This window comes from Juglans regia, chromosome 16 (assembly GCF_001411555.2).
Source record: "Juglans regia cultivar Chandler chromosome 16, Walnut 2.0, whole genome shotgun sequence".
NCBI lineage: Eukaryota > Viridiplantae > Streptophyta > Magnoliopsida > Fagales > Juglandaceae > Juglans > Juglans regia.
In genome coordinates this window covers 11,575,246-11,598,073 of record NC_049916.1, presented here as the reverse complement: position 1 = coordinate 11,598,073, position 22,828 = coordinate 11,575,246, and the positions used below count along the sequence as shown (strand labels likewise).

General features: G+C 36.9%; 1 pseudogene; it reads left to right on the top strand.

The window, feature by feature from the left end:
• Nucleotides 1–321: 321 nt before the first annotated feature.
• LOC108985252 lies at nucleotides 322–14,805 on the top strand (annotated as a pseudogene).
• Nucleotides 14,806–22,828: the final 8,023 nt, after the last annotated feature.

Genomic DNA, 22,828 nt, shown 5'->3' with positions numbered 1-22,828 from the left:
GGCAGAACATATGAGGGATGGAAGAAATAGTGGAAGTTGAATGTTCCTGGGATTGTAAAGGTCTTTGTTTGGAAGGCTATTACAAATTGTCTTCCTACAAAGAAAAATCTGATGAAACGGAAAGTTCTAAAGGAAGCTTTATGTCCAGTGTGCAAGAGATGTGATGAAATATTTTGTCATGCCTTGTGGAGTTGTAGTGCGGCAAGTGATGTCTAGGCATGTGGAAGGAGTCTAGTGCAAAAGTGGTCAAGCAGTGAGAAGGATTTTTTCGAACTCTAGTATGAAGGGATTTCAAAGCTGCCTCAAGCTCAGTTGGAAGTGATGGTTGTGTTGCTGAGAAGATTGTGGTTGAGGAGAAATGGCTTGTTGTTTGATAACAAGTTTGAGGGACCTAATGAGTTGTTTAACCAAGCTATTGATTGCTTGACTAAGTTTCAACAAGCACAAAATAAGCAAGAGAGGGGTCAGGTGAGTAGTGGCCAATGCAGCAGGGTGAATTATTGGAAGCAACCTGTGGGAGAGGTTGTGAAGGTTAATTGGGACGCAGCTTTGAAAATAAATGAAAACAAATGAGGGATTGGTTGGTAATTAGAGATAGTTGTGGTAAAGGTTTGGTCTCTTTATGCTGCTCCAAATTGAACATTTATCATCCTATGTAGGCTAATAAAGTTTATGAATTATGGAGAGCTATGAAGTTGTGTGATGAACTGAGTTTCAATGAGGTGCAATGGGAGGGTGCTGCTTTATCAGTTGTTAAATCTGTTAACAATAAAGAGGTGTGTTGGGAATGGCATGGCCAAATGATAGAAGATATAAAGGATGTCTTAAAGAATAGAAGGCATTGGAAAGTCTTATATGTAAATAGAATTTGTAATTGTGTTGCACATAGTTTTACTAAATTTGCTTTACTTGTAAATGAGGAAAAAGTGTAGATGGAGGATCATCCTCAGGAGGTTTAGAGTTATGTTAACTTTGATAAACAATGTAGATCAGTTGATACATGAATACAATATACAGGTTTTGATTCAAAAAAAGAAAAAAAACTAAAGCATTCTAAAATAGCATTAATTACCTTCGACTGATGACTTTTTGTTTTCCAAGCCTTGAATGCCTCAACTCATATCAATTTGTTTTTTCTCATTTGTGATTAGATGCCTCTAGGGTATGAAGATAGTCTTTATATTCTATTACTGCATCATATATTTTATATATGAGCAGGCAGGCTATTATGGGCCTTTTTAACTATCCATAAACTATTGGTGACATTACATTTTGGTTTTATAGAAGAGAAGTACGCGGGAGATCATATATCTAAAGGCCCTTGTCCTTTTTTGGCGACGGAGGTGAACATTTGTTGTGCAAGGGTTCTGTTTTGTTATTGTTCTTTTGTGAGAATCTTGTGGGGCTTGTGGTTTCAAATGGACTAATATGTGCTCTAGTGGACTGAAATATTCAGCATTTAATTTCTTCCAACTACTTTTAGCCTACTAAAACGAATTATACAGAGAAAAGGAAGCACATTTCACCACATTTAATGTAACGCCCATCCTCCTTGTCGTGAGACTTTTATAAAATGATTTTAGATAAGGTGACGGGAATTACCGTTCGATTTAAAACTTTTTGCTTCCATACCTAGGGTGCAAGACTCTATATTATAAAATAAAATATGTTTTGAGAATAAAAGAGGTTTACAGTGGAAAACATTAATCTTAAGATAAAAAGGCATCTCATACAATTAAAACTCTCATGCCTAGACTTTCGTGCACTTCCCCGTCGGCCGTGTTGTCCTGACACGTACTGCTCATTTAGGTACTATGGGGGGAGGGGCACACATAAAACTAAAATGAGTCGAATACTCAGTGAACATCACTTCATACATTTAAAATATATTAACATTGGTTTTTATTCATGAATTCATCACTCCATACATACTATATTTACATGAGACATGCATTCGTTTGAAAACATCACTAGGCAAGGTTTTTCTTTAAAAATGACTTTCTTTTCGTAAAATGTATTTCCTGTCAGTACCTTCATTTCATAAAGAGTTCATACATTTATATGTTATTTCGTATCACTTTCTTTGACCGGTACACACTATTACGCCCGTGTGTTGGGATTAGCAGTCTTCCTTTGGACCCAGACTCCACCCGTGGCCACTGGTTGGGAATCATTTTCAGTCAACTGGGTGCACTACCAGTACTACTTACCCGACATTACAATCTGCCCAATCCTTTGGTAGCCTTTGCATTCATTCATGGTGGTTGTTAAGTATTTTCATACATTAAACGTTTAGTCCTTTCTTTCAGTTCAGTCATTTCCTTTCATTCAGTCTTTTCCTTTTCAGTCATTTTCATTTAATAGTTCGTTCAGGGAAAAACGTCATTTAGAAGCATGGGCTTAAACATCATCTTTCATGGCATTTATAAAGTATAAGTTCATAGAGACCTTTTAACATCAGTTCATAAGGACGTTTAAAACACTTTCTTCGCGTCATTTGAAGCATCGCTTAAAAGCACGAGGCATAAGCCTCACATCTCATTTCGTGAAAATACATACAATAGATAGTACGTATAGTCATCCATTCACATGCATACAATTAATACTTTGGTTGCATGAAAAGGGGATGCCAAGAAGGGTCATACATACGTATACCTTTGAACACTTAGCACGATTTTTCATAAAAGGTCTTTTCATTTCGTTTCGTAAAGCATCGTAGAGAGAACCATTTCATTTTCATGTCAGTTAGAAAACTCTAGAAGAGTATGAACATAATACTTACCTGGACTCCATGCTACTTTCATATCATGCAGTCCATTCATATGCATGTCAGATGGCAACCTACATGCATACACATAACCTTGACGTCATTTTCTATCTAGTGCATAAGCAACTAAACTTAGAATAGAACTACACGTCACTTGAAACACTCATTCTATCTCGTGCTCTTATGTTTCCCTTAGTATGCTAAAACCATCGGGATCTACTTACAGTCTTACATCGAGTGCTCATCCACTAAAGTGAACCTCCACGATTCACCTTAGGGTCAAGATGCCAAGACCTTCGTCTTACTCTTCCTATTGACCACATTTCGATGCATAATTCTGACCAACAAAGTTACGCATCCCAATCCAAGACAATACACCCGTTACTACCTTCATGCATCTTAGCTCACACTAAATCCTCATTCCCATCCATACACGCCACATGGCTTTAAGCCAACTTTAAGGCTTAAGTACCATGTAACCATGCTTAGAACAGATTACCCACTATATATGGTGAATCTGTCCGGCACATGTGTCTAACCAGATTACACACATACTTTACACCTTATCACCTAAGACCAACATATAACATGTTGATCACCTGCTTGTGTAAACAAGCTCCATACTCTGATAACAACCTTCTCTTAACTCGGCTAGCATGATTCTTCATGCTACCCGTCCCTCTTGATAGTTCATCCCAACACTTAATATGACAAGACTTCATTCATAACTACACCTTATGTGACGTCATAGCTCGAGACTACTCCCAAGCTACACCATGACCTTGTAACGTCACCTGACATCCCGCTACATCATTTCTATGCCAACTTCTAACTCATTTGGAGTACGGTCCCTCACGTACTCTTGTCACATCGTGACATCTCGTAACATTCCCACTATGCCATTCTTACACTAACTCCTCACCCATCACAAGCACAACTTCTTGTTTAACCATGTCACTTCTTGACATTGCCCCATCATGTTTCCGCTGCGCTACTCTTACACTTATTTTGTCACTTCGCACATACTCCCAGCCATAAGTCAACTACACGGTGACACCTATAACCTCAGACTACAAGCCACATCATAGCTACTTCGGGACACTATTCCATAGTTCCAAACACTACTCATCATGCTCTATGCCCATCAACTATGCAAGCATCCCTATGTTCGCGACACGCCACATGGTGTGTCGCTGCACCTCATGGAGTACACTCTGTGTACTCCACTTCACACACGCTGTGCCACATCACCACTACGGCATACACACCATATGATGCATCACTCCAGCACATGGAGTACACTCCATGTGTACTCCCTTCACACACTATGCCACATCATTACTACAACACACACTTCACAACACAGTCCACAACACTTCAAAGCTCACTACACAGATATGCCCAACACTTCATCGCACAACGAATTCCACAATTACTAACAGTACAGTCCACAACCAAACCAACCAATTAACATAATAACGAGGATAAAGGGAAGAGAGTTATACCATTGACGGGATAACCCGTGCGTTGCTCGTTGTCAAGCATCACCAATGGTATCAGAAGCCACTAGCTTGGGCAGTAGCGGTCACTACTATGACCTTACAATGGGACTATCTCAGGGACCGGATCTAGGATTCTAGTGGGTGGATCTTGGTTATGCAAGGGTGGCCAACATGGTGGGGAGTCTGTGGGTGGCGGCTAAGGCCGTGTATAGTGGCTATTTGGGTCATTGAAAATGGCTATAGGTGCGGATCTATGTGTAGGAGGGTTGGGTCGTGGTCCTAGGGTGGTGGTGCAGGGGTGGCACACGTCGGAGACACGACGGCTTGTGGAGGAGTTTAGGCCATGGGTTTCAACATGGGAAATCGAAGGGAGGGCTTGGTTGGTCATGGGCTGGCCATGGAGGGCTGAGGGAGGTGTGGTAGAGCTTGTGGTGTCGAAGGGGTGGCACCACGATGGCTGGAGGCGGCGGATCTGGCCATTAAGTGGAGGAACACCTGTGAGAGAGTTAGAGAGCGTGGGAGAGCTATGTCGTTCGGCTGGGCATGGGGATGGCTAGGGGAGGATGTCGGTGAGGGAGGAGGCTCCTGGTGGTGGTGTGGTGGTCTGGGGAGGCTGAGCTCGACCGTGGGTATAGAGAACCCATGCATTGGAGGAGCTGTGTGCCTGTGAGGGTGGGGCTACCGGCTTCGGGTCAAGGGGAGGAGGAATGGGAAGGTCAGGGGATGGGGATTCTTGTGGTGGTGCTCGGTGGCCTGGGTGTCTGCGTACGATGGCGCAAGGGGGAGAGATTTTAGTTGGGCTACCGCCGGAGGGGAGAGAGAATTGTGCGTGGGGGAGCTCGGTGGTGGCTGGCTTGGTTGCCAGTGTGAGGGGGAGTCGCCGGTGGTGGCGGTGAGGCTGGGCAGCTTGCGACGGCGCCGAGCTGGAGGAGAAGAGAATCGGGTGAGAGGGAGAGGGGGCGTGCAACATAAGCTGAAGGGAGAGAAGAGAGAGAGAGGGAAAGGGAAAGTGAGGGACAAAAGAGAGAGGGGCCTGGGTTTTAATCCAAGCCCTTTACCTTGAGGGCTTCAAAACGATCTAACGGTAAGAGATTAAACACCGATTTAACTTAAAAACAATGAGATTAATTAATATAGAATATTATTTAAACTAAAATTTAGTTTATAAAATAATATTTGTGGCGCCCTCGACCCCCACGTGTTATTTGTGTGGAGTTCGTGACACCGGAATGATGACCACACGAATCACGCACCCCAACTACCAGTGCTCAGAGTGTGTACAAAATGCAATAAGTGTACAAAAATAATATTCGCAGCGGAGAAATAAAAAAGTCTTTCTTTATTAAGTACCAAAATTGTTTCAAAACAGTAAAATAACTTTACAAGAATTATATAGTCATCCGACAGATAAATTAAAGATAGGAAATAACATAAGGGAAACAAATCTCATAACACTGAACAATAAATCAGCAACTTAAACTTCTAGCGGAGTCGGCCCCTCAGGTTCATACTCGGGCTCTGCGTCAGACTCTACGACACCATAAAACTGAACCGTAAGATAAAACACCACAATGAGATTATGACATCTCAGCAAGTAATTAACCAAGCAACATCCAAGAGATTTAAAACACATTAATATAATCATGCGTCCCCATACGGACAAATATTGCATAAAACAAAATCCACATTCTTATTCCCAAAAATACCCTTTTAACTACTCATGCCAAAAATCTCATTTTGTCCCAATCATAACCATTATTTTATTATGCATACACCATGGTCTCCCCTATGGACCGTACGCACGCCCTGGCTCTCATTGTCACACCACAGGTAAATTTCATGCATGAGACTTGCTAACGATCAATGTCCAGTTCCGCGTCCAGCGTGTACATGGCTAAGCATCCTCTAACCTCGCCAGCCAAAAGGTCACGGAATCGGTACGAGAGCGTTACCGTCTGGTCCATTCCCGTCGTCGCCTTGCGACAACTCAGGGGACGTCACGTCAGTCTGTTACACTCTCGAGTGACCAGAGGAGCTCCACCAAGATATTGCCTCATCTCGACTTTGGGTCGTGATACACACGCACCCACATATTTATTCATAAATCCAAACAGACAACGTGACATCACAATACAAATTATTAAAAACAATAAATATGCATTACAATAGTTTATTGGAATACATTTAAATGTCTCATTTACAAATTCACAATAATACAAAAATACAATTTACAAGCAACTACACGCATAATCTCGTCCTCCAATCCGGCCCAAGGCCCAACACCAACACCAAAACCAACCACAATCACAACCCAACACTTTAACGGCCCACGACCCAATTTCCAACATGCCAATAGTTATAGTTTACATATGACAATTACAATAATATTATTTTAAAACTGAAAAATTACATACCAATGAAGATGGAAAATTTTGAAAGATCAAGAGAAAGGGGCGTTGCTCAAGGCAACTCAACGGCGGCAATAGTGATTTTCAAGAATTAAAACAGTCGCTTTACTAGTGGATTCTCTCAAAAGAAATTCAATCTATGAAAAAGGATGAAAATCTCAACCTACAGCAAGTAGAAAATTCTCCAAGAAACCGAGTAAAATTTTCACAATTTTAGAGCTCAACAGAGCTCGGCAAAGCTACTGTTAGGAACCTGAGGTGGAAGTTCCATCTGAAGTTGGTACTTGAAGAAACGACATCGCGAGCTTAAAGGCACAACTGGAGCTGATTTCTATTATACAACACAGTTTTAATAAATGTAATGTAGTGTTTTAAAAGCAGTAAAACAATGTAGTTTTTCTTATATTTAGTTTGTTATAGTTTAAGGGTACTCTAGTAATTTTTTAGGCATCTGTTATAACCCACACAGGAAGGGTGGGAGACGATATCTTGAATCTGAATATTTTGTAGCTTGAGTAATTTTCTGTTATGGAGGTTTGGGAGCCCTCGAAGCACTCCCGTAGCGATTTAGTATTTCTTTAGCATATTATCAAACATATTGTGTGCATCAGTTTTTATTGCAGTAGCCGTAGATCTCTATTTCCCATAATCTTCCTCATTAAAATAGAAATCATAAAGAGTCCAACAGCAATCGTAGTTCCTCCATTTCCATCATCTCCTTATCACAACAACATTTACAAGCAGGTTCATTACAGCTACACAAGCTCACGGTTTCACCAACAAAAATACAGAACAAGACATCAATCAACTAGAATAGAAGATGCCTAAAACAAGAGAGGAAGATGATGAACTCGACAAGTTTTATTGTAGAAGCCGTGGCCTATAAATAGGCCAAGCATGGTAGTTTGCAAGGCATACGTGTCGCACGGGTGGAAGAAGAACAAAAATGGCAGCAAGCCATGGAGGAGTGAAATGACTTCGCGTGGACGAGTGGCAATGTGGGTTGTGAGGTGAAGTGGTGGCTTGACAGCAGATGAGGTATGGCGTAGCCGAAGGACACGGAGGCAAGCAAGGAAGCTCGAGGTGGAAAGTGGTGGCCCTCGTGGATCGACGGCTTGACAGCGAACAAATTCGGAGTCCCACCAAACAACACCCAGAGATCAATTGAAGGAAGAGGTGGCGGCTCGAGGATGAAGTGCGTGACTAAGTTCACAAGGTGATGGCAGCAGCTGCTAGGAGAAGAAGAAGGAAGAAGACGTGCGGCGCCAAAGGAGAAAAAGATAAAGCCCTAGCTTTTCCTTGACCAAAACGGTGCCGTTCAACTAAGGGGAGAGGCTGGGTTTTAAGCCGCACAGGCTAGGCCCTGATTTCTCATGGGCTGGCTTAAACACACACACACGGCCCAAAACCAGAAACACACTAAATAACAAAAATAAATTAACACAATTAAATAAAATAAAAAGGAATTAAAAACACATGAAAAACTAGAGATCTCACAATATTCGTCCATCGTTAATAAAATGATGAAGTTTTTGCTAATTACTTTAAGAGAATAAAACCATCTAATTAATTAGTGCTTTCAACATAATTTAAATCACATAACATTTTAAATAACTAAAATCATTTTAATAAAATGATTTCCTATAATTATAATATTTTTGGAGCTCTTAAAAAATGTTATAATTGTCTTATTTAAAATCACTCTTGGTTCAATAATACTGAAAATACCCCATATAAATATTTCTAGGGCATTTAAAATATTTGAGGGCTCTAAAACACTGAGCTGGCTTTAGAAATCACATAATATCTTTAAAAACACGCCATCTAGATTCGGCATGCATAATGAGACTCACAGTCAAGTTTGCTTACGTCAGAAAGAATGAGAGGGGTGTTACATTTAAAGACAGGTCTTCTCTCAATCAATCTATAACATTTTTTAACATTTTTAATTTCCAAAATAAATAAAAAAAAATCATAAAAATTTCTTCAGACATATTGTTAAATGTTAAGGGAACCCACTACTTTTTTAAATCTTAAAAGAAAATTAATCAATCTAAAATACTCGTCTCTAATTAAATGATCAATTCGATCTCATCAAGTAGATATGTGATGCAATAAAATGTTCAAATGCAACCATCTTAATACTCAACGTTGAATTCTTGTTGGAAATATTCATCAAGTTTCATGAACCACCTAGGACTGCATATCCAACATGCAACAACGGTGAACCGACGTGTGATTATTTTCCTAGTTGGGTCAATCTCAATTCACAAATTGTGCCAAACCATTTTTAGTATTCTCAATTTCTCACCATGCGCAGAGAGATAGTTAAAGAGATAGAGAAAATGCCTCAAGCATTTGCAAACTTAGTCATGAAATTTCAGCATAAAATAGACCCAAATCAGAATAAAATGAAGAGAACAAACCTTGGGATCACGAAGATGACAACAAGTTGACGACGATGGTGATGGGGTCACGAGGATGATGGGATTTTTTCAATAGACAGTTCGGCATTGAGGGAGGGAGGCTAGGGTTTCTTCGGAGAGAGAGAGAGAGAGGGATACAGGAATGGGGAAGGGTTTTTAACCCTAGTGTCAAAATGATGCCGTTTTGATTTACGGCGTCGTTTTGACAATGGGTTTGGTTTAAAATAAAACCCGGGTATTGGGTGTACCTGGGTATTGTTATGCGAGTATTGAACCGGGTTTATTCTAGACAGGAATCTATAATCGGAATCTAGATAACCGGGTTTTGGACCGAGCCCCAAAAAAAATCTAATCCTGATGAACAATCTTACATACACCACTTACATTCATCACATCGTATGGAGTATCATACCAAAATACAGTTTACACAACAAACCCATAAATAAAAAAAAACATACAATTAATCAAAAGTGATCATTATGTACTCGTAAATTTGTTGTCGTAGCGTTTTAATCAAGTTTATAGTCGCTGACGGGTCCCACCTTTGCAGCTGAAGTTATATAACTAGTTGTTAACTCCATTGTATTTAGTTTTTTGCGAAGTAAATATTCCATAAATAGAAAGAGAAAAATGAATATCTGAGGATTAAGATTTGAAACGTGCTCATATTTTAAATTAAGTTGTTATTTGGGATCATTGCAATAGGAAATAAAATTTTCTATAGTAGAACCTTTAATTGTAAGATTATACTCAAAAGTTCTACTATTAAGAAGATTTTTACTATTTGGTAAGCTTATACCTAAAGCGTTTTTAAAATTAGAGACACTGCGTTTTGAACAAAAGGTTCAATTTGATATTTAAAAAAAAAAAAAAAGATTTTCAGCTTGTCTGACAAGCTGAATACACATTTTTTAAAGGATAATACTGTTCTTTCCACTCAAATCTACTACTCCAATCTACCATTTTTATTTTCTTTTTTTTTTTACTTAATGATTAAGAAATTATTTTTTAATAATATTATGATTTTTTTATTTTTTTTAAAAATATTTAAAAGTATTAAAAAATATATGTATAAAAAAGTAAATAAATAAATAAATAAAATCCTATAATTAACTATAGCTCCCAGCGGTGGCTGGGAGCGGCGCCTGTAGCATGGTCCTTTTTTTAAATTTACCATGTTGGGTATAAATGCGCTTTACAGGCGAGGAAAGAGTCGTGTGCAATAAATGAAGCCAACTACTAGTATTAGGGGTGATAAACGGTTCAGTTGGACCAAACGGACCAACCGTTTCGGTCTGGACCGAGACTGAGACCGGTCGGTCTCGATCCACGTTTTATCCCTAGACAAGATGAGTAGTTGGTTTAGGGATAATAAGATGTGATGAGTTTAAATTACATCAAATGCCGTACGTGAGTAGTTCGTTAAGAACACATACTTCATTAATTGTAAAATTGGTTTAGGAGAAGCTTCTAATGTTGAAGCGGTGCTATAAATATGAATAATTCTAAATTGAAATCTTACATCATTACTTGATCAATATGTAATTTATCATTTTTCTTTATATCTTAATATTTAAATATGTGCGTACTTAAATAGAAGAAAAAAATGACAAATCACATGTTTAAATAGTATAAAACTTTCTTGGAATATTTCTCTATATATATATATATGAAAGTACAAGAGTAAGTGAACAAATAGCTAGCCATGGAGATCAAAGTTGAGATGATCAATAGAGACGTAATAAAACAAACCTTCCTATCCAACTCCCCATCATCTTAGATGCTTCGACCTCTCCCTTTTAGATCAGCTATCACCCCAAATTTATATATCAGTGGTGATATTCTACTCAAACAACCCTTGTGATCTTCCCCATTTCAAGGCCGTTGATATATCCCATAGGCTAAAGACATCATTGTCTGAAACCCTGCGTCATTTCTATCCACTTGCTGGGAGAGTAAAAAATAATGTCTCAATTGAGTGCAACGATGTTGGCGTTGATTATTTGGAAGCTTGAGTCAATTGCCATCTCTCAGACATTCTTGAACAACGTCCCGAACAGAAAATGTTGTACCACTTTCTTCCAAAAGTGACTGAACCTCTAGAACCAAGCTTGGAACCTTTGGTTCTAGTTCAAGCTTGCTTCTTTGAATGTGGCGGATTGGCCATTGGTGTGTGTGTTTCCCACAAGATAGCCGATGCAGCCATGACTAGCATGTTCATAAATAGTTGGGCTGGCGCGGCTCTTGCCACGTCTGGTGAGGCAGTGCTGCCTCCGGAATTCAGTGCCGCATCTCGCATACCTTCGAGAATACAACATACGTTGCAGCCACTAGCCATCAGCTTGGCGAGCGAGACGACTGTTTCAAGGAGGTACGTGTTTGATGCACCAAAGATTGATGCTCTCAAGGCAAAAGCCGCCAATGACAACGTTCTGCAACCCACACGCTTTGAAGCAGTCTCTTCTCTTATTTGGAAATGTGCAATAATTGTCTCAAGATCTAAAAGTCAATTTCTATTGCCATCTAGACTGAACCAAGCGGTGAACATCCGCGAAAGGCTTACTCCACCCTTTCCTAAAAATGCTTTGGGAAATCTCTTTTGGTTTTTTGGGCGAGAAACAACAGACAATGAGATACAGTTGCATCGATTGGTTACTTAGTTAAGGAAAGGAAAGGAAGCTTTTAGTGAAGATTATGCAACAAAGTTATCTGGGGACGAGGCTTTCTCTGTGGTTAGTCAAGATATCACACATCTTATGTAACGCCCCAAACCCGGTTGGCCTGGAGAATTACTACCTGTCACTTAAGAACATATTTTCCAACACAATTAAAATAAAACTCCAAAACTTTATTAGCAAAACTCAATCTCATGTACTCTAAATAACCACACTGAAAACTCCACGAAGTCATTACTGCAGCAAACTAAACTAAGGAGTCCACAATCTTCCAGTAGTCATAACAAGCCAAACTAATAATTTCATAACTCTTACTAAATCCAAGCCCAAGATATAATTAAATCTAAAAGACATTAAAACTAAAGGACATCAGAATTCCTTCTTCTAACATCCTTTCCTCAGTTTAATCATGCTCACCAATCTAATCCAGGTCCCTAGTTGGACTCTCCACATCATCTGAAAAATATTATGAAGATAAGGGGTGAGTTATCAACAACTCAGTAAGCAGAAAACATATGCTAGCGTGCAAACATGAGCATTTACAAAGTATAGCATGCAGAACAAAACATTTTCCAAAGTTATCATGCAGAGCAGAACATATTTTCAAAAGTAACAGAGCGATGGTTTTAAGACACGTAAAACTCATGATACATTGGCATAACATAAACAGAGTATCATCATCAGATCAAAACAGAGCATCACACAGAGCAGAGACCATGTTTCACCCCTGTGGTAGGGTTGCGCTAACCCCGGTGGCCAAACCAGGCAGAGACAGAGGTGAAATCTTTCCTTTATTCTTCTCGGAGCCCCGAGTGTGCACACAGGAAAGACCACAATAAAACCACTTTGTTTCCAAAGTAGATGCACTCAGAGACAGAAAAGTTGGTACCAACCCAAACAGAGCAGAGCATAACAGAGCAGAGCAGAGACAGAGTCAGATACAAATACCAGTATACCATGCCAAAGGTTTTCAGATGTTATATCAAAATAATACAGAGTACCAAAACAGAATCAGACAGTTTACACATACTGACAACAAAAAGCCATAACATCTTTCTAAATAAATGCACAATTTTCCATATTCTCAATATCACTCCCTTTTTCAGATTTCAGAAAACACATGATAGAATTTAGCTCATGTCTACACAATGCATGTCGAAACATGTTTTTCCTTTTTTACACAGATTTCATGAATAATGCAGATAAGTGACCAAGGTTGATCTTTGTTTTCACAAGTTCCCATCATATCACAAAATATGCAAGTTTTCATAAAATCAACCTCAGTCTTATTAACTTGTATAAAACCTAGCATAGGAACCCCGCTTACCTGGATAACTTAGCTTTTCAGAATTTTCCTAAAAAATGTGGAGTCGAATATAAATCGTCACCTATAAAAATAATAACATAATTTTCGTAAGTTTTCAATCAATCACGGATTTCGATATTTAAGCCTAACCTTCTAAAATAACCTATTTTAATATCTCAACACTTAAAACCCCCATAATCCCAAAATATATCATCACTTCCTAAAAATCACCAGTATCCACCATAACCAACGTCAAACTCAAAACACCAATATTTAAACCAGAAACAGCCAACAAATTTCATAGCATAAACCAATCTCACACAAACAACTCCATCATCCAATCCAACCGACCCCCTTACTCCTCAGACTGAGTCCGGCACAACCAACCAATTCACAGTAAATATAAATTACCGTAAAAATATATTTAAATCTCAAAATTTCTTTGGAAAAATACTTACAATGCTATAATATAATTTTTAAAAGATCACAGAGGTGCTAGAAGCAGCAACGCAGCAACAAAACAGTGCCAAATGCACTGTGGCCGTGGGTCTCAAAAACCCACTTTTGAACGAGTGTAAACGAAGACCCGAGATTGATAGGGTAGGGCTTAGGGATGTCGGTGAAACTAGTGGTGGTGGTGGTTGGCCGTGGGTGGTGGCGCAATACGCGGTTGAAGGCTAAAATACCCAAAACGGAAATGTTGATGGTGGGGCTTCAGCGGTGATAGATCGGAGGTGGGGTTGGGTCCATTGGGTTGCTAGGAGGTTGAGAATGATGTGGTGAGAAGATGGTAGCCGGAGGTGGCACGACGGCGGCGCAGCGACGCAAGGAGTGCGGCGGCTTGGTGATGCTCGTGGGAGCTAACGGAGGTGCGATTGGGGCTGAGATTACAGGGGGTGGTCGCTGGTGGCTGGGGAGGACGGTGGGCCGTGCGGTGTCGCACACGGCGACGTGAGGCGTCGGGGCTGGGTGAATGAAGGAACGGACGGAGAGAGGGAGGGGGAGAGTCGTGCGGCGCGCGGGAGAGGAGAGGAGAAAAAGAAAAGAAAAATAAGAAAAAAAAAAAAAAGAAGAAAAAGAAAAGAGGAAAGAGAAAATGTAGGGAAAGAAATGAGGTCCAATCCTCATATCTTGGGTCACAAAAATGATCTAACGGAAACGATTTTAAAATAGCAAGTAAAATAAAATAATTCAAATGTAATGATTAAAATGAAAGTAAATAATTAAACCCAACAATAAGTTAATTTAATATGAAAAACAATTGAAATGTATTACAATAATCAATTATAAGAAAGCACTTCAGAATAATTTTCATAAAATTAAAATCATAAAAATAAATCCACTAAAAATCCAACCAATTTTAAAACAAGAGAATAAATTTTTAAATTAATAACAAATAATTTTTCAATTAAAAAAATACATTAAAATACAGAGTGTTACATCTTAATAGTCTTCTCGCCTCAGAGGGTAATACACACCACATTATCATTTCCAGCTGGTGCAGATATCCAGTATAAAAGGCTGACTTTGGTTTGGGGAAGCCAACATGGGTGACTACGGGTAATAATCTGATGTTCAAGATTTCCGTATTTCTGATGGATACGAGAGATGGCAGCGGAATAGAAGCTTGGATTAATCTTAGTGAAGAAGACATGGCATTATTTGAACAAGATAAAGATCTGCTTGAATTTGCATCTTCCAACTCAACTGTCCAGGATTAAATCAGAATTTTAGTGTATATGTTACCTGGCTAGAGATGGATGATCAAGAGATGCGAGAAGTTTTTAGTAGGAGTCCCAGTACTTAAGTACTAGTCTAGATAAACAAGGAGCATCAGTATTTTATCGTGATCAAATATTGGTTGCTGATCTCGTCTTGATCACTCAGATGCTAGCTATTATCTTTATCAATTCCGTACCTATATATGTTGTAAGCAGGCTATTTAAAGCCAACAAGTTCCTTGAATAAAGCAGCTTCGACGTTTCCCTGCTATAGGCTATTTAATAGTATTTATTCTTTTTGGTCGATGGTATCCCTAATCCCTTTCTGGAACCTCACGTCCAGTACAACTCAAAGGAGAGGCATCTTTTTTGCCTTTTGGGTAAAGCTTCTTTGCCCATCTATATTGACCGCTCTGGTTGACTATTAGTCAATTTTTTTTTTTTACTTAGTAATTAAAAAAGTAATTTTAAGTATATTGATGTATTTCTTTTATTTTTTAAAAATATTTAAATATATTAAAAAAAATTGAAAAGAAAAAGCAAAAAAAAAAAAAAGCCTGGGCGGCATGCCCAGGCAGCAGAGTAGCCTTGCCCTTTTCTTTTTCTTTTTCTGGCTTTTCTTTTGCCCGTCTTTCCTGAGCTTTTGTTCAAACTGGCATATCTCGAATTTCTTCAATCAACCTCCCCCGGCCCTATATAACACACACACACACACAAGCAACCATGAACCCCTGTAACAAAGTTGATCTATTGTGATGGACAAAACCGTCACAAAAAATAAGCAAACCTTCACGTACAAAAACGGTATAAATATGTTTATATCACTAGGAGAAGATTATTCAGAGGTTGACTGCATCTCAATCATTTTTTTCTTACAATTAGGAGGAAAACACACAATAAGTAACTTATTAAAATAAAATAAACTCACATAATTATCTTTAGGGACAAGATCAATCCACTCATTGTACACATCAGGTAGCAGCATTGACATGAATGAGAGAAAAAATTTCAGGATCATCGCGTTTCTAACAAAGCCACATTAGTAATTTTAAAAAAGTGTATTATGACTAAATTTTAAGAAATATTAATTACCATTTTATCGGCAAGGTGTTGGAATGACCTTGAACTAGCGCAATGCTTGATTGTCAAAGACATTTTATTCTGTGCATTGATAGAACTTAAGTGTTGTAAGAGAAATTAACAATATTATATAATATAGAAAACCAATATAGATGTAAATAATTTATAGGGAACAAATATAGAATACCTGATGTAACACCCGGCCGGGCCCAGCACCAAGCCCTTTTCTTTATAATTAGGGTAAAAATCTTCTTATGGGCCGAGAAACTTTTTGGCCAAGTTGGATTATGTTTAGAGGTTCAGTTGAGGACCGAAACTCAGGAAAAAACCCACTTATTAATTTCTTATGCCACCCAAAATGTGAGCCTGAAAATTTAAAATGGGCCCTACCCGATCACCCCAAAACCCAACCCGTGAGAACCAACCAACGTTCAGTTAGTTTTTTTAACCCCCCCTCCCCCCCATCTCGCACGACTCCATTACCCCATGCACGTACGTCTCTCCTTACCTCATCCCTTTAGGGTTTGTTTTTGGTTTTTCGTTCGCCTATATATACATACCTAATCCTTCATGCATGAAGAAAACCCAATAGTAGGGCTGCTGTCTCCTTCCCTCATCCTCCATCGTACAGAGCAGCAGCCTCTCAAGAGTCAAACTATTGCCCTGCAAGGCAACTCCCTCACGGTGAAGCCGCCACCCTCCACAACCTCCATGCAGTCACCATTGCTGTCTCTATACATCCCAACCCCATGAAGACCACCAATGGAAGCAACCTCCACGTTCACTGTAGCAATTTATCCTCCATGGAAACTCCTTGAGCCATGCACACAGGCACCCTCCAACCCCTTCACGTCATAGCCATACACCATGGTGGGAAACAAGTACCCCCACTACCAAGTACCTCAAGAAACTGCTACAACCTTGTCCCTGCCATAAACGGCAACGCCACCTCCATCTTGCAGCACAACAACTTCGAATGGAAACCAACGTGCTGAGATCACCTTGAACGGCCTAAACCTCAGCCCTACACCACCACACCGTCACCGTGAGATGCCCTTGCAGACTACTAACCACCACAGTTAACACCACCGTGAGCCTCATGCCTTTCGATTAATACCCAAAGAAAACCACCATTGTTTTGCATACTCAAAACAGAGCAACAAGCATGGGTGTGATACTCCACTCGACCACCACGCAGCCACCGTGATACTCCCAATGCACCACCCAGAAAAACCATGCCCAACCTAGTGCCATCGTGAGCCACAATCAAATTATATTTCCACCCCTCTTGGTAATGCAACTCTCCCTCTTTCTATGTGATTCTCTCTCTTCCTCATGGTGCACTGTCGTTATGCTACACTGTAATCTTTAGCTCAACCACTAGTGAGCCCCCCACATTGCCTCCCTCAAGTGACCTGCCACCGCTCTCAGTCGCGCCGCCACAGATATCTACCTAGGCCACCACTACACATAACTCTCGGTGACGATTTATATTTATTCGGCATTGTTAAGAAAAATTTCTAAAAACCTAAGAAGTCCAGGTAAACGGGTTCCTATGATAGACTTTGCAAAAAACAAAAAATAAAATGGACTGAGGTTGATTTTTGAAAAATATGCATGTTTTGTTATTAAAAGAAATTAAAATGACCTCAATTATTTGTTTTGTATTATTCATGAAATTCTGTATAAGAAAAAAGTATCTTCTGGCATGATTGGTGTAGATATGAGTTTATTTTTGATATTTTATTATTGAACTAAGAAAAATGAGCGAATATGAAATTTGATAATTTTTGCATGTGACATGAAGATGTTCTGAATTTATTTTGGAAAATGTGAAATGATCTGAATTTATTTTAGTACTTTGTTTTGACATGATGTATCTGAAAAAAACCTTTGGCATAACTTTTTGATTTTGTTCTGACTTTGATTCTGGTTTTGATTATGTTTTGCTTTGATCTCTAGCCCTGTCAAGGGATACAATAGTGACCTGTGGCCTTGTCACCGAATATAATAGTAACTTCTGGCCCTGTCACAGGATCGTTTTAGTAACATAGTGATTTATGTTCTGCTTAACTTTCTGCAGAATGCACTACCCTACCACGGCTGTTAAACATGGTTTTTGTTCTGATATGATGCTCTGATATGATATGATAAGATGAAGATGTTCAGTTAGGTTGTGCCAAAGGGGTCATTGAATATAAAAAGTTTGTTTTTTAATATGAATAGTTTGAAGTGTTGCTCTGATTTTTTAATAATATGTATTTTTGAAATTTGCATATTGAAACTGAAATATTTTGTTTTGACATTCTAAACTGTAATGCCTTGGTCCCGAATGGGTCAAAAAATTACTACCTGTTACTTATAAACCTGTCTCTCAACACATCTAAAATCTCCAAAGATTTCAAAAACAATAATCAATCTCATATTTTCCAAATAGACATATAATAATCTCCACAAACTCATCACTATTTAATAACATAAACTAATGGGGTCTAAATCTCCCAATAGGGTCAACATAAATGACCGATAAATCTTTAAGTCATACTAAACCAAAAAAGAAAAACATAAACATATATCTAAAAGACATTATAAATCTTTTTGTTAATAGTATTACCCTAAGGAACTCAACAACCTATCCTTAGGTTAGCCTTGCTCACAATTTCTATTCCTAGTCTTCAGCTAAACCATCCACATCATCTGAAACATGTTTGGAGATAAGATGTGAGTTATCAACAGGTCAGTAAGCAGATAACATATACTAATATATAAACATGAGCTTTTTTAGAAAATTCGGTATGTAGAAACAAAACTACCTCCCTCACCTGCTCACTTCCTCACACCACTCCTCAAAGTATTTCCTCTAGTGTTCTTGAGGGTAAACACTTCTTGTGTGAGAAAAGAGCTGAAGTCGAGTAGGTTGTGTGAGTGATCTTAGTGAGTTGTTCTTGGAGCTTAAGGGTCACAAATGTTTGTAAGTGTTCTTGTTTTATCTTTGAAATGGGAGATAAGGCAGTTATGAGTCCTTGAAGGATGCCTTTGGCCACTCTATATATATCCAATGACTAATACCCAAAAAGGTACGCACACATTTCCATTCTCATCTACAATTAATACCATAGCAATTTTCCTGACTTAGATATTGGAGGTGTCCACACAATAGCATTTCCATTCTCATCTACACCCTTGAGCCGTTAACTCTATTCTTGTTGCAGGTTGCAAGTGGTAAAAAGTGGGGACACGTCCACAACAGGTTGTAGCCCTAAAGAAATTATGCAGAATTCGTAAGCTAATGCGAATTTTGTGTTTTGTTTGAAAGTTTAAAATATTATATTTTAATATTATCATTATTTTAGAATTTGAAAAAGTTGAATTGAGATTTGAAAAAGTTGAATTATTTATTATATTTTGTATGGGGATTTGAAAAAAGTGTAATGATGAGATGAGATAAGATAAAAATTTTGTCTTGTGCCCCAAACCAACTCATGTCTCAAGGTTTGTACTGTGATTGTAGCCTTATAGAAAAGAAAAATGATAAACACATAATATTTTTCACAACATATTTAATAATCATGGTTTGAAATAAGAGATATTATTGTAAAATATCATATAAAAGTAACACCACTTTACAAAAATACATTCATTTTACTCGAAAGAAAATGATAAGGAATTCGAAAGCTACTGCATTGCCATTTGCCAGTCTTTTAGTCAAAAAAATAAAAATAAAAAATTACAACCAGATTATCTGGTATCCGAGTTATAAAATCTAATTCGCTCCGGTACCGGTCCGGATTATAAGTTGTATTAATCTTAACGGATATTATATATTCAGATTTAGATTTGGATGAACAATCTTAAGTTGGGGATTGTTTTTTTTTTTTTTTTGGGAATTAAAATATAGACAATTATTTAATAACTTTTGCACAATGTTTTAATAAAATATTATTTTTTTTATAATTCCAACCAATCAAAATAAAATAAAATTCAAAATAGTTTTAAAAAAATAAATATATTTCATTGAAAGGTTGTTTAGAGTTCTAGTTGTGTCTGTATCATTTTTATTTTCCATTTTCTCTTCCATCTTTCTAAATAATTTCTTGAACCGGCATTATAGGCTTAACTGTTCCTAATAGAATCTATGGAAGAATCAATTGGGCTGAACAGTCGACACTGAGCCCACCTCACTTAGAGCACTCTCATTGGATTAGCTAAAAGCTAAATTCAATAAGTATTTAGCTATTAAAGAGTAAAATATGCTCACATTGGATTAGTCAAATTTCAAATATTTAGAATTTAACTACAGTGATTTTCAAAAGTTTTTTCAAATTTGAATGTTACTGTACATACATCAAATACATATTTTATTAATTATTTCTCTCTCCCTTTCTTTCTATCACATATTTTATCACAATTAATATATTAATTTGACTTAGTGATATATTAATTTAATAAGAACATGATTATTAATTAACATATAATAAACTAGAATAGTAAAATATGATAAAATTAAAAAAATTAATAATTAAAAAAATTAAATATTTTTAAAATTATTAGTTATTCATTACCATATAATGAATAAATGTATAATCTAATGTGGAGATTTAATGTGAATAACCAAAATAAAATTCATCTTATATTATTTTATTATTATATAATGAAAAAATAGCTATTCTAATATGGAGATTTATGTGAATGTAATAGTCAAAAGTCAAATTTATCTTACATTTATCAAAACTGTCATTTAACTTTGGCTAATCCAATAAGAGTGCTCTAAACTAGGGACTTGTATTCTTAGAAGCTCTTCAATTGTTCCAACAATGTATTTTGGCAAGCCCAAAAATGTATCTAGGTCTTGGTCGGATAACGAGATATTCTCCTAATTTCTTTCATAAAGTCAAATATCACTTAAATATGAAATATTTTTTAATTTTTAATTTTTAATTTTTTTATCTAATTATTACTTAATCATTATCCAAATACAGAATTCAATAATCATTTCTAAACTTTCAAATAAAACACAAAAAATAATACAACTTTTTTAAATTTCAAAACAAAAATTATATTTAAAAATTATATTCATTTTTTATTCAATTTTTTTTTCTCTCATTTCTCAAAACCCAATTTCATTCAAACTATTTGACTATTATTCACAAAATTTTAAGATATTGTAAGTTTTCAAATGAGCCCTAAGGTGGTTGGATTGAACATCAAGATTAGTAACTTAGCTTTGTAATCCTGTACAATTCTAATATGCTTTAATAGAGCCAGAAACCTTCATTGGATGATGGCAAGGATTAGATCCAAAGCTAAGCAGTAATGGCTTGGCGAATTAATGCTTCCAAACTTGTGAACACGCCAAATTCTTCCAAATCTTGGAACCGCACGAAGGTGTTCATGTGGTATTTGTAAGATTTCTCGTGATGGATATTGTTTCGGGTTTCGATACCAGATTGCTACACTCCAAAAGAAATATTAGTGTTTGGATTGTTGGAATATGTGGGAAAATAAAAAATAATGATGGAAAGTGAACTTGAAATTGAAAAACTCATCTCAACTTATCTCAACTCATCATTACAACTTTTTCAAATTTCAATACAAAATATAATAAACAATTCAACTTTTTCAAATCTCAAAATAATAATAATATTAAAAAATAATATTTTAACAATATTTTATCATCTCAACTCAACTCACTTCAACATCTAAACACACCCGAACTGGGCTAAATTGGAGGATAACGAGGCCTTCTTTAAAGAGGGAGAGATAAAGTAGGATTTTTATTTTTTATTCATGAGTTTTGATATACATAAGTAGGTGTGTTAGCACACTACTTATAGTGGGACCTATTATAATTTTAAAAAAACTTATAGTGGGCGCTGTTTGCAATCAAAATCCGTTTCAATTCATCTGATCTCATCGTTACAATATTTTTAAATTCTCATACAAAATATAAAAAATAATTCAATTTTTTCAAATCACAAAACAACTTTTTTAAATTTTCACATAAAATATAATAAATAATTCAATTTTTATTCTATTATTCACAAATTATTTTAACACATCTTCACTCATTTCTAAATCAAAACCACTCCTAATGCACCAATATTTTTTTAGCATGGTTAATGTGAAAAGTTTCCACATCAGCCGTGTGGTGGGTACGTGAAAATTAAGGTTTCTAAATGGATTTTCTCTATATTTTTTGTATTGAAATCCGAGTGTTCAAGAGAAGGTCATCTTATGAATAGTAGTTAGATGTTGAGCTTAATTGAAATGAATTAAGTTTTTTATGAATAGTAAGAAGTTAAAATGATAAAATGAGTTTTGTGGGGTTCATTTAAGATAAGTTTAGATGTGTTTATATATTAAGATGAGTTTTAGATATATTTATGAGAAGTTGAAAAATGTTGTGGGTCTCAAGTGTAAAATTGTGTTGAGTTGAAAAAAGTTGTGGATCCCATGTGCAAAGTAGTTTTTAGTTGATATGGATTTAGTGATTTAAGAGTTGGGTGTTTGAATGTTACACTCAACTTAAAATTAGACTGAGATGGTATTTGGATAGTGAGATAAGATGAGATGGTTTTGAATAAAAGTTGAAAGTTGAATAAAATATTATTAAAATATTTTTTTAATATTATTATTGTTTTAATATTTGAAAAAATTGAATTATTTATTATATTTTATGAAAAAAATTATAATGATAAAATAAGATGAAATAAATTAAGATGATTTTAGGATCAAACTGAGCCCGAATCTAAATTCCAAACCGGGCTTCTTTGCCAAGTATACGTCCAAATGGACCTAACTAATCCATAACAAAATGCCCAAACTGCCGACCATTTAATCAAACAAATAAAAACGTTTTGATAGGCTGTCAACCACTTATCAAGTACCGCTCCAGTCCCGTTAGGCATAAACATATGGTAAAATGAAAAAAGATTATTTGTTT